Source organism: Vipera berus (assembly GCF_964194415.1).
Source record: "Vipera berus genome assembly, chromosome: 3".
NCBI classification, from domain to species: Eukaryota; Metazoa; Chordata; class Lepidosauria; order Squamata; family Viperidae; genus Vipera; species Vipera berus.
In genome coordinates this window covers 41,906,488-41,919,541 of record NC_138204.1, presented here as the reverse complement: position 1 = coordinate 41,919,541, position 13,054 = coordinate 41,906,488, and positions in this window count along the sequence as shown.

The following is a 13,054-nucleotide window of genomic DNA, read 5'->3' as shown; positions in this document are numbered from 1 at the left end:
AAGCTAGAGAGTTCCAGAAAAACATCTATTTCTGCTTCATTGACTATGCTAAAGCCTTTGATTTTGTGGATCATAACAAACTGTGGCAAGTCCTTAAACAGATGGGCATACCAGACCATCTTATTTCTCTCTTGAGAAACCTATATGCAGGCCAAGAAGCAACAGTGAGAACTGGACACGGAACCACTGATTGGTTCAAAATTGGGAAAGGAGTCCAGCAAGGCTGTATACTGTTGCCTTGCCTATTTAACTTATATGCAGAGCACATCATGAGAAAGGGAGGGCTAGATGAATCAAAAGTTGGAATTAAGATTGCCGGAAGAAACATCAACAACCTAAGATATGCAGATGATACCACTCTAATGGCAGAAAGTGAAGAGGAACTAAAGAGCCTCTTGTTGCGAGTGAAGAAGGAGAGTGCAAAATTTGGGTTGAAACTAAACATTAAGAAAACCAAGATCATGGCATCCGGCCCTCTCAATTCCTGGCAAATAGATGGGAAGAAATGGAGGTAGTGACAGATTTTATTTTCCTGGTCTCCAAGATCACTGCAGATGGGGACTGTAGCCAAGAAATTAAAAGATGCTTGCTCCTGGGGAGGAAAGCCATGGCAAATCTAGACAGCACACTAAAAAGCAGAGACATCACAAAAAGAAACTATAGCCTAACATACAAAAAAACCAACTGAAAAAGACAAACTAGAAACAAATATTAAAATAAGCAAGAAAATGATAAGGGAACACCTATCTGACCTTGACAAATATAAATCACTGGGACCTGACAGATAACATCTGCCAGCTCCTTCAGAACTCTGGGATGTAATCTCAGAATCATTACACCATATCTTTCAAAAATCCTGGAGCATTGGGGGAATACCTGAGGATTGGAAAAGGGCTGATGTGGTTCCCATCTTCAAGAAAGTAAAAAAAAAAAAAAAACAGACCCAGGAAACTATAGACCAATCAGTATAACATCAATACCTGGGAAGATCCTGGAAAAGATAATCAAACAACAGATCTATGAACAACTAGAAGCAGACAAAGTTATAACTAGTAGCCAGCATGGGTTTGTCAAAAATAGATCATGCCAAACCAATCTTATTTCATTCTTTGATAAAGTAACTAAACTAATAGACCAGCAAAATACTGTGGACATAGTATACTTAGATTTCAGTAAGGCAGTTAATAAGGTAGACCACAACCTACTCCTTGGTAAGCTAGAAAAAGGTGGACTAAACAACATCACCATCAGATGGATCTGTAGCTGGCTGACAAACTGTACTCAACAGGTAGTCCTCAATGGCACTACATCCACTTGGAGAGAGGTTTTTTTTATTTTAATTCCATTTATATCCCGCCCTTCTCTGAAGACTTAGGGCGGCTTACAAGCTTAGCAGTAGCCGCCATTCTATGTATATGCCTGCTTATTAGGGCTTTCACACACCCCCAAGCGGCATTATTACAAAGTCAGCTTAATTGCCCCCAACAATCTGGGTCCTCATTTTACCTACCTCGGAAGGATGGAAGGCTGAGTCAACCTTGAGCCTGGTGGGATGCGAACCTGCACTAATTGCAGGCAGCTGGTGTTACTTAAGGAGGCATTAGCCCACTGCTCCACCAAGGCAAGCAGTGGAGTACCACAAGGTTCCAACTTAGGCACAGTACTCTTCAATATCTTCATAAATGACTTAGATGAGGGAATTGAATGGAAACTCATCTTGGAGTACTAGTGGAAAATCACTTAAATATGAGCCAGTAGTATGCTGCAGCTGCCAAAAAAGCCAACACAGTGTTAGGCTGCATTAACAGAGGGATAGAATCAAGATTACATGAAGTATTAATACCACTTCACAATGTCTTGGTAAGGCCACACTTGGAATACTGCATCCAGTTTTGGTCACCACGATGTAAAAAAGTTGTTGAGACTCTAGAAAGAGTACAGAGAAGAGCAACAAAGATGATTAGGGGACTGGAGGCTAAAACGTATAAGGAACGGTTGCTGGAATTGGGTATGTCTAGTTTAATGAAGAGAAGGACGAGATGGGACATGATAGCAGTGTTCCAATATCTCAAGGGCTGCCACAAAGAAGAGGGAGTCAAGCTATTTTCAAAAGTGCCTGAAGGCAGAACAAGAAGCAACGGATGGAAATTAATCAAGGAGAGAAGCAACCTAGAACTAAGGAGAAATATCCTTGACATTTAGAAAAATTAATCAGTGGAACAACTTGCCTCCAGAAGCAGTGAATGCTCCAACACTGGAAGTTTTTAAGAAGAGACTGGATAGCCATTTGTCCAAAATGGTATAGGGTTTCCTGCCTGAGCAGGGGGTTGGACTAGATGACCTCCAAGGTACCTTCCAACTTTTTTAAAAAATTATTATTATTATTATTATTACCGGTATTATTATTATTATTATTATTATTATTATTATTATTATTATTATTATTATTATTATTATTATTATTATTAATAATAATAATTTGTACATGACACCAAACTGGCAGGAGTAGCCAACACCACAGAAGACAAACTCAGGATCCAAAAAGATCCTGACAAACTTGAACAATGGGCCCTTGTTTCTCCACATTGAAACAATGAATTTCAATGTGGAGAAAAACAAAGTTTTGTATTAAGGCAGGAAAAATCAAAGGTACAAGTACAGACTTGGTGAGATCTGGCTTAAAAACAGTAACTGTGAGAGGGACCTTGGAGTCATAGTGGACGATCACTTGACCATGAGCCAGCAGTGTGCAGCATGTCAAAAAAGCTAATACAATTCTGGGTTGTATAAACAGAGGCATAGAATCAAGATCACGCAAAGTATTAGTACCACTTTATAAACCCTAGTAAGAGCACATCTGGAATACTGCAGCCAATTTTGGTCACCATATCACAAAAAAGATGTTGAGAGTTTGGAAAAAATTCAGAGAAGAGCAACTAAGATTATCAAAGGCCTGGAGATTAAAACTCAGGAAGAATGGCTGCAGGACTTGGGTCTGGCTAGTCTAAAGAAAAGAAGAAATAGGAGAGACATGATAGCAGTATTCTATACTTGATGGGCTGCCACCAAAGCACCAGAGGGCAGAACAAGAAACAATGGTTGGAAACTGAACAAAGAGAGAGGCAACTTAGAATTAAGGAGAAACTTCTTGACAGTGAGGACAATTAACCAGTGGAACAGCTTGCCCCCAGAAATTGTGGGTACTCTATCACTGGAGATTTTTAAGAAGAGGCTAGACAGTCACTTGTCTGAGATGGTATAGTTTCTCCTACTTAAGTGGGGGGCTGGACTAGAAGACCTGCAATATCCCTTCCAGCTCTATTCTATTCTTTGTCTCAGCTCTTTCATAGAGTTGGTTCTTTGCTATTGATAATTGCTATTATTGAGATTGGTAAACACATGTAAATAATATATTGTAATACAATTAATGATACGAGGATGAAAACTGCTTAGAAGCGGTAGCATTTCAAAAAAAGAAGCTACAATTCTGACAGACTTTCAATTTGTTTTCAAAAATATATTTGAAAGGGTGCATTGTTTAAACATGAAGACAAAAAGAAAGGAATTGTTTTGTATATTCATCAGACATTGCATGTATCAGATGAGGCATATGGGCAGAAGGTGGTGGGGAAATTGCTTCTTCCATGTTCTGCTCAAGTTAGCTTTCTAGTAATGGAGATTTCCCTTAATGTTTACAAGTGTCCTTTGCTATTCAATATAAATAGCAAGGTACTTCCGGTGGCGACGCGGCGCCGAAGACAGCCGTCTCCGGACTGTCCGCTCCGCAGCTGTGTTTATCCACCTAAAACAGCGCCGATCAGCTGTTTAGGTGGATTCGAAGCCCCCTCCTCGGGAGAAGAGGAGGGGGTGAGGCCCCAGGTAGGGGTTGAGCTCTCCGGGGCCGCCTGAGCTGAAAGTTTGGGCGGCTGAAGGATTGAGCCCCCCCGAAGCCTGGGTAGCTCCGAGCTGCGCAGCGTCTCTGCTCCGTGATTTTTGGAGCAGAGCCAGGCGCTAGCAACCACCCCTGCCAGAAGGAAAGACTTTCGAGTAACAAGGTGCAGGCAGAGCGGTGCAAGAGGCCAAGGTGAAGTGGACTTTTATTTTTACTCCCTAGCTCAGTGGATTTTATAGTTTTAAAGTGAAAGTGTGCAACAAGTGAAAGTGGGAAAGATGGCGGCTAAATCTTCCTCTAAAGTTCTTCGGAGTGCGGGAACTTCCCCGGTGCAACAGACTTCATTACAAGCTCTGCTTCCTCCTGCACCTCCTCTGGCATTGACGCTTAAGGACTTACAAGATGCCTTTGCAAAGCAGTCCCAGGTAATGTCAGATATGATGGATGATAAGATGGCAAAGCTGGAGGAGAAATTGGAGAAATTGGAGGAGAGGATGGAAGAGAAGTTTAGTGCAATGAGGGTAGACATTTTGTCTACAATTGAAAGCGTGGCTGAATGTGTGCAACATTTGGATGAAAAAGTGGAGGATCTTAGTCAAAAGAATTCTATATTAGAAGTAAAGGTACTAGAAAATGAAAATATAAGGGATAAAATGGACGGAGAATTGAGTCTTGTCCAGTACCATCAGATGCAGTATGCTATTAGAATCAGGGGCTTAAAAGAGAATCCTAAAGAAGACTTAAAGCAGCTGATTTCTGAGGCTTTGGAAGCAGTACTGGGCCAGCCAGCATCTGAAATAGAGGGAAGTATGGATAAAATCTTTCGTGTAAATTCATGGATTGCAAGACAGAGGAAGTTACCTAGAGATGTGGTGGTCTATTTTACAAAGAGAGCAACTAGAGATGAAGTTATTCAAGCTGCTTATGATACTAAATTTGTGGTTGCTGAGCAAGAAGTCCTGGTTCTAAAAGAGATTCCTCCAAAGATTTTAAGGAGAAGGAAAGATTTTGCATTTCTTGCACAGGAACTTAAGAAATGTGACATCAAGTTTAGATGGGAGATTCCAGTCGGAATGGTGGTGATGCATGAAGGTAAAAGACATTGTCTGGTTACCGTGACTCAGGCACGTGATTTTTACAGCAATGTTTTAAAAGCAACCCCTCTATCACTCCTGGAAGCTGCAAAGGGATTTGGAGAGGGAAAACCTCAAGAGGCTGAAGGTGGACAGACAGAGGAGAATGGTGCTGGAGGGGATCAAACTACAGCTTCATCGGCTGCTGTCGGAGAGCAGAGGTTGACGCGTGCCGCCTTAAGACGAGCAAGACAAGTACAAGAGCAAGATCAGCAGAAAGTTATGGAACTTCCAAAGCGTACTTACAGTGAAGCTGTGGGAGGGGCGCGGCCCAAGGAAATTACAGGGGCCATTGAAGATGTGCTCCAAAAGCTTCGGGATGCCAAGCATGGCGACTAAATTTCTAACCTGGAATGTCAATGGATTAAACTCACCACAGAAGAGAAAGAAAGTTTTTCAATATTTAAAACAATTTAAGACTGATGTAATTTGTTTGCAAGAAACGCATATTAGGGTTATGGACCAAAAGTATTTATCGAACTCAAGGTTGGGTACGCAATTTGTTGCCTCTGCGATGAACAAGAAAAATGGAGTGGTTGTCTACGTTAAAAGTACTCTAACAGCGGAACTAATTGAAGTAGATAAACAAGGAAGATATGTCATGATAGATTTGCTGTTAGAAGGTAAAAAAAACGCTTCTAATTGGACTGTATGCTCCTAATCAACAACAAGCTGATTTTTTTAGTTTACTCCACACAAAGGTTACCCAATTGGATTATAAATCATTTATTTTTATGGGGGACTGGAATGGTGTTTTAGACGTACAGATGGACAAGGCTGGTTCTTTTAAGTGTGTTCCGAGCCATGCAAGATTGCCTAAATCTTTTTTTGAAATGAAGGACGATTTGGAGCTGCGAGATATTTGGCGTGACACACATTTACACGAAAAGGATTATACTTTTTTCTCTGATAGACATCAATCTTTTTCCAGGATTGATTTTATTTTGCTGACTAATGACTTTTTTTCTAGGATTAAGAAGGTAAAGATCTGTGCAAGAACTATTTCTGATCATAGCCCAGTTTGGTTAGAGATCAATAAGGACAATAGGGATAGGCGCTCGTGGCGCGTAAATGAGAATTTGTTTAGAAATCAGAGAAATGTGGAAGAATACAAACAGCAGATGAAGGATTTCTTTGAAATTAATATGAATAAGGATACCTCTATGGACATGGTTTGGGATGCTAGCAAGGCTTATATGAGAGGGGTGTTGATATATATGAATAATAAATGCAGACGTACTTTGGAAGTTAGAAGGAAAGAACTGGAGAATGAAATTAGGGAAAAAGAAAAGGCCCTAATTTTGAACCCATTGGATGTGAAGATTAAGGAGGTTATTAATCTACTAAGAGGACAATTTGATAAGTTGATGGCTGATCAAGTGGCAACCAATTTACGGTTTGCTAGGCATAATACTTTTTGCAATGCTAATAAGCCAGGTAGATGGCTAGCTTACAGACTAAGGAAAAAGCAAAGGGCTTCTAATATAGATAAAATTGAATATAAGGGAAAGGTTATGTTTCAACAGGATCTTATTAAGGAAGCCTTTGTGGATTTTTATTCTAAATTATATGCTAAGGAGAAGATTAATGAAAAATACATTGATGTATATTTGGAGAATGCTAGCATCCCGGTTCTAACGCAAGCACAAAAGGAGGAGATTAATCAATTGATAACAGAAGAAGAAATTCTTATAGCAATTAAGGAACTGAAGGTGGATAAAGCGCCAGGCACGGATGGTTTGACTGCGGCTTACTACAAAAACTTACAATTGGAGTTGATAAAGCCGTTAAAGGAACTGTTTCAGAAAATTCAGAGAGGGGGAAAGGTGCCTCCATCTTGGAGAACTGCTTTTATCTCTTTGATTCCGAAGGAAGATCAAGATGTTACTCAAGTAAAAAACTATAGACCGATATAACTTTTAAATACAGATTACAAGATATTTGCCAAGGTGCTAGCTAACAGATTGATGAGGGTTCTGCAACAGGTGATTCATGGGGATCAAACTGGGTTTATTAGTGGTAGGCAAATGAAAAATAATGTGAGGCATACAGTTGATGTGATGGAGTTTTGGGAAAGGAACAACCAGATCCCTGCGGCGCTAATTTTTCTAGATGCTGAAAAAGCTTTTGATCAACTGAATTGGCAATTTTTGATGAAAGTTTTAGATAAAATGAATTTTGGGGATAAATTTTTGCAACCAATTAGGGCATTATATCAAAAACAAACTGCCCGAATAATAGTTAACAATAGTTTGACTGAGGTATGTAATATTGAGAAGGGCACAAGACAAGGGTGTCCTTTATCACCTTTATTATTTGTTTTAACATTGGAGTTATTATTGGTAAAAATACGGAATTCGGAAAGAATTAAGGGTATTCAAATTAGAGATCAGGATTACAGACTGAGAGCGTTCGCAGATGATCTGGTTGTTATGGTGACCCAGCCAGAAAACTCTGTTGTGGACCTGATGGAGATAATAATGCAATATGGGAAGGTTTCTGGATTTAAAGTTAATGCACAAAAAACTAAAATTCTGGCCAAAAACATGACAGTATCGCAAAAGGCCCTTTTAGAAGGATTAACTGGATTTGAGATTGCTAAAAGGGTCAAATATTTGGGGGTGATTTTGTCACCCTCTAATACAAAGTTATACAAAAATAACTATGAAAATTTATGGGGAAAAATTCAAAAAGAAATGGAGAGCTGGGAAAAATTGCAATTGTCTTTGCTGGGAAGAATTGCAGCAGTGAAAATGAATGTCCTGCCTAAATTTTAATTTTTATTTCAAATGATACCGGTTCTTAAAAAAGATTCTAATTTGGAAGAATGGCAACGGGGTATCAATAAATTTGTTTGGGCAGGGAAAAGGCCACGAGTTAAACTTAAGATTATGCAGGATATTCGTGAAAGAGGTGGTCTTAAAATGCCTAATCTTAAATTATATTATGAAGCTGCTGCGTTATCAGGAATAAGTTACTGGATTAATTTGACACAAGAGAGATTATTAAATCTTGAGGGCCATGACTTGTTATTTGGCTGGCATGCATATTTGTTGTATGATAAGAAGGTAGATAATGTGTTTAAAGTGCATATTTTAAGACAGGCATTGTTGAGAGTTTGGAAGAAGTATAGACATAAGTTAGATTACAAGATGCCGTTGTGGGCAATTCCAAAACACGCAATAGAAAACATAAATGTTGGTTTCAAACATGATGTGACTACGTATAAGGAGATTTTAAGCTTGGAAAGAAATGTCTGGTGTTTAAAGCCATACAACCTCTTGCGAGATGAGAAGATTGTTCAAACTTGGTTTCAATATACTCAGTTACGGGCCAGGTGGAAAGAAGATCAGAAAATTGGTTTTGCAATGACTGATGAAAATTTGATAAAGCAAATTAGAAATCAGGGTCCAGCACATATCAAACGGATATATCTTGCATTGATAGAAATTGATTCAGAAACAGAACTTGTTAAAGATTGTATGATAAAATGGGCCCAGAATATCCAAGAAGTTATTACAATGGACACGTGGGAAAAGATCTGGGTGAGGAACGTTAAATTTACACAAGCTCAAAACCTAAGAGAGAACTTTTTTAAAATGTTTTACAGATGGCATTTAGATCCTAAAAAGCTTGCAAGTATGTATCCGAACTATCAGCCAAAATGTTGGAGGTGTGGTGGCGAAGATGCAACATATTTTCACATATGGTGGACCTGCAAAAAGGTTAAGGCTTTTTGGATAAAAATTTGGTGGAATATGCAGAAGATCTTCAAGCAAAGGATAAAGTTTTGCCCGCAATTGTTTTTGTTGGGCATAATTACAGATGCTACTGTTGTGGACACTAAGTTGATGTTGAATTTAATTACAGCAGCAAGACTTTTAATAGGTCAATATTGGAAGAAGGAGGAACTGCCGACTATAGAAGAGTGGACTTTAAAGGTTTCTGACCTGGCGGAAATGGCAAAGATTTCGGCTTACCTGAAAGATCATTCACAAGAACGTTATATTATGGAGTGGAAAAAATGGATTGATTATATCCAGAACAAATATGGGACTAGAAAGTTTCACTTAGCATTTGAATAAGTCTTCCTTTCTTTTTTCTTTGCTCTTTCTTTTTATATGTAATATTAATATTGCTTGTAGTTAGTTTATATGAGCTAGAGAGCGATAGATTTAAGAGTTTATTGTTGTTAGCATATGGATGTTTATGTTTGTTTTTTGTTTTTATACCTTGTACTTAGCTCTGGGAAGTCAGGGGGGAGGGGGAAATGGGGGGTAGGGGTAGGGAGGGATAGGTAGGGGTGGGGGGAGGGGGGGATTGTTAAAGACAAAATGTACTCTAAAACTTTTCAATAAAAAAAATAGCAAGGTGCACAATCATCTCCATGAACCATTCTACAAACACTGATAGAATGTCATTTCTTTATACTTCTTTCTTCTTTCCTTGTTTCATTCGTTTAACTGAATGATTATATCTACTCCTTACAGTGATATAATTGACAATTTCACTACTGAATCCTTCATATGCAAATATCCAGTCTAGTTTTGGTGTATTTGATTTCGAAACTCATTATATTTATTCTTTGACAAGAGGAATACTAATGTCCCTGGTTCATTAAAGAGTCATCACTTTGGTTAAAAAAAGAAGATTTTTATACATGACCCAAAATGCCCTACTGTGCTTCCTGTTATTCTATCTTTAAATAGAATATATCATATATATCATATATCAGCAAGACTGATTGTTCCTCCTATTCATCACCAATGAAGGTGCCACTAACACAGAATTCTTGATAGAACAGTTTCCTTGATTGCCAATCTTACTAACTATGATCTGAGGTCAGATTTATGAAAAACTTCTCTTCATAAGAAGTACCCCTGCAATTTAGTACTCACTCTCAAAAGATTTGGGAAAAGGATTTCAAACAACATGGCTTAGAGCTTTTTGGAAAATATATCAAAACATTCACATATTTGATAGAGAAAGAACATGCATTAGTGTCACTCTGTCTTGCATTATAGAGGAGAGTCTTCTATTTGAAGAGCTGTCAAAGAACATCCCGCTCTCTGGAGGCATAGTGTATTTGAACTGTGGGTTTAAATATTAATAATCAAGGTCTTTTATGATGCTCATCCAAAGTTAGTGTCCAAAAAATAGACTGAGAAAATCTGCAGATCAGCTGGTTTTTCTTTGATGAGACAACTTAATTTCAAGGCTACTGCATCTGGCTTTAAAAAAGTTCTAGATGATATCAATTAATGAATCAATAGAATAAAATAAAACACCCTAACTTTTTGCAGCCTCATACCCTGAATGAATTATACATGAATTATAAAGAACTATATACCCATACCAATAGTACTATTCCTTTTTTGAATAAGAAAGTATGCAATGTATAGAAGAAGAGTAAGAAATATTACGCCAAAGAAATCGAAGATATAAGGTAAATAAATATAGTGAGCTAATTTATGCAAATACATTCTTTATAGTTCTCCATGCATTCCTCATCCTACAAAGCATCTTATTTCTATCATTGTATCCATATGCCGATTAATGTCCTTAATTCCTTAAACTTCTTGCCTCTTTCTTTTTGATAATTTTCATAAATTCCATTCAGTTACAATTTTCAAAATCTCCCCTTCCTCTCAGTCTATCCACTCTTTCTTCATATGGTTTGTAATTTAGTCTTTATTCACTCTCTCAGTGTGACCAAATCACCTCAGTACTCTTTTTTTGTACCAGTTTTCACTTTTCTATTCAGTCCGTATTCATTCAGCAGCCTATTTGTTCCTGATCCTCTTTTCTTGTATGATCTCACATAATTAGAAAGTAACCCATTCTACTGCATTATAAATGGCTGTTATATAAAACCATTTTCACTTCCTCCAATAAACCTTCATTGACCTCAACAGATCACATACTACTCCATACTTTTCTACCAGCTTTGGCATATTTTGAGATTTCTATGTACATTTTCTAATCTTTAGCAATTATCTTTACACTTTAATTGTTCAAGGTACACATAGCTTAGGTTTTCAACATCTTTGTATAACTTGTCATAATTCATAATATTTCCCCATTCAAACACAATTATCTTGACTTTGATATATTATTTTTCAAAGTTAAAATTCTTGTTGTGTTATACAATCAAACATTAATTATGAACCTACAACCTGCCTCCAGAAGTGGTGAGTGGTGAAAGTATTCTGATTCTTAGCTATTGTTGACATATCACTGTCTGTATACAAAAGCACACAAACATATTAATCCCCAGCTAGTATACCTGTAATCTCCATACAAATATTATTATACACATTTATCCATTTTTTTAAAATAATAAAGGCATATCACACATCTTTATCCTAGTTCATGTTGGGAGAGAAACCTTTTGCTAAGCATTCTATTAGTTTCAACTCAGGCTGTACTTCCATTTTATAAGTATTATATACTTACATCTTTTTCACTAACCTTCAACAGCACATTCCATTTATTTATTGTACATTCTTTCAGAAGCAACAAGTAGTCCTTCCTTCCTTCCTTCCTTCCTTCCTTCCTTCCTTCCTTCCTTCCTTCCTTCCTTCCTTCCTTGTCTTATATGGTTGCTCATCTCATGAAAAGTGACTCTGGGCAGTGAAACATACTTTTCTCAATTTTTTAAATACATAACACAGCCATATGAGTGGTAACAAAAAGCTGAGGCATCACAAAATGAGGATGAAACTACTTAAGCCATGAGAAAGAAATTTTCACTGAATATTACTACTGTATCTGGGGATGCAGCTGACACCTTAGCATTGGCAAATAACAAAGCTTATGATACCAATGCAAAATGCCCATCAATCAAGGTCAACAATTGAAAATTCCCATCCCAAAGAAATAGCCAACATTGGTTGCCTTGAATATCCATACTGGCTTCCAGTAGGGAAAGAATATGCTTGTTAGTCAGAAGGAAATCCCTGGGCATAAATTATTATGTTAAAGAATATTGGTAACAGCATTATCTGGATTGTCTGAATAGCAACTGCCTGGTGAAGAATGAATGATGTTATGCCACTCAGAGGATGATCAGTATACTGAAGGCATTGATTTTGCAGTGAACAGAAAGGCATCTAACAGTTCTATGCCATTTCAGCCTATTTCAATCCAATTTGCTGTGCTCATCTCATTATTTATTATTCAAATGCAGATACTTTCTGTTTATATTTAAAATGAGCTCTGCTGAAGCAAAGGATAAATTCTACTCTCAAATCCAAGCCACATTGATCTCCCTCCCTCACAATGATATCATCATCATTGAGATCTAAATGCTTGTGTTGGAGAATTGGCAAGGATGGGAAGACACATTTGAAAATTTGTCACATGGAAAACTAAATGATAATGGATTGCTTTTGTTATAATTTAAAGCAGAAAACATACCAATCATTGGAAGCAGCCAATGTTTAACATCCTGTAAGTACTGACTTACAGTACATGATACACAACCAATGCCTCACTTTTAGACTGTAACATGTTACCCAATCACTTCAGAATACCATTTAAAAACATTTATTAGTTGCAGGGAGCAGATTTTGAGTCTGATCACTATCTTGGGCATGAAACTGTGCAACTCCAGTTAAAGACATCTACCTATAAAATTAAAATCTCACACTGGAGAATAGTCTTCATTGGTCAGCTCTGTCCAATTCTAATTGGTTTTATTTAACTGCTGCATAATGTTTGCAGAACCAGAAGAATTTGAGGAAGATGCATATTTCTTTATGATTAAATGCCCTGTCTCCCATAACTATACCCAGAGGCAGATAATAGAAGAATATTTAAATATGACTGGCCAAAAGAAAGACTGCAAATTAGTTGATGCATCCCAATCTCAATAACACCACTATCCTGCCTGCCATTGTCTGAAACTTGAACAAAGATGGCATTAAGACTACTACTGCAGAACTGCAAGAAACTACACATCAGTGAGAATACTGGATAACATGTTGTGCTGTCTTAAAGGTTATATACAAAGCATCACTGATAACTT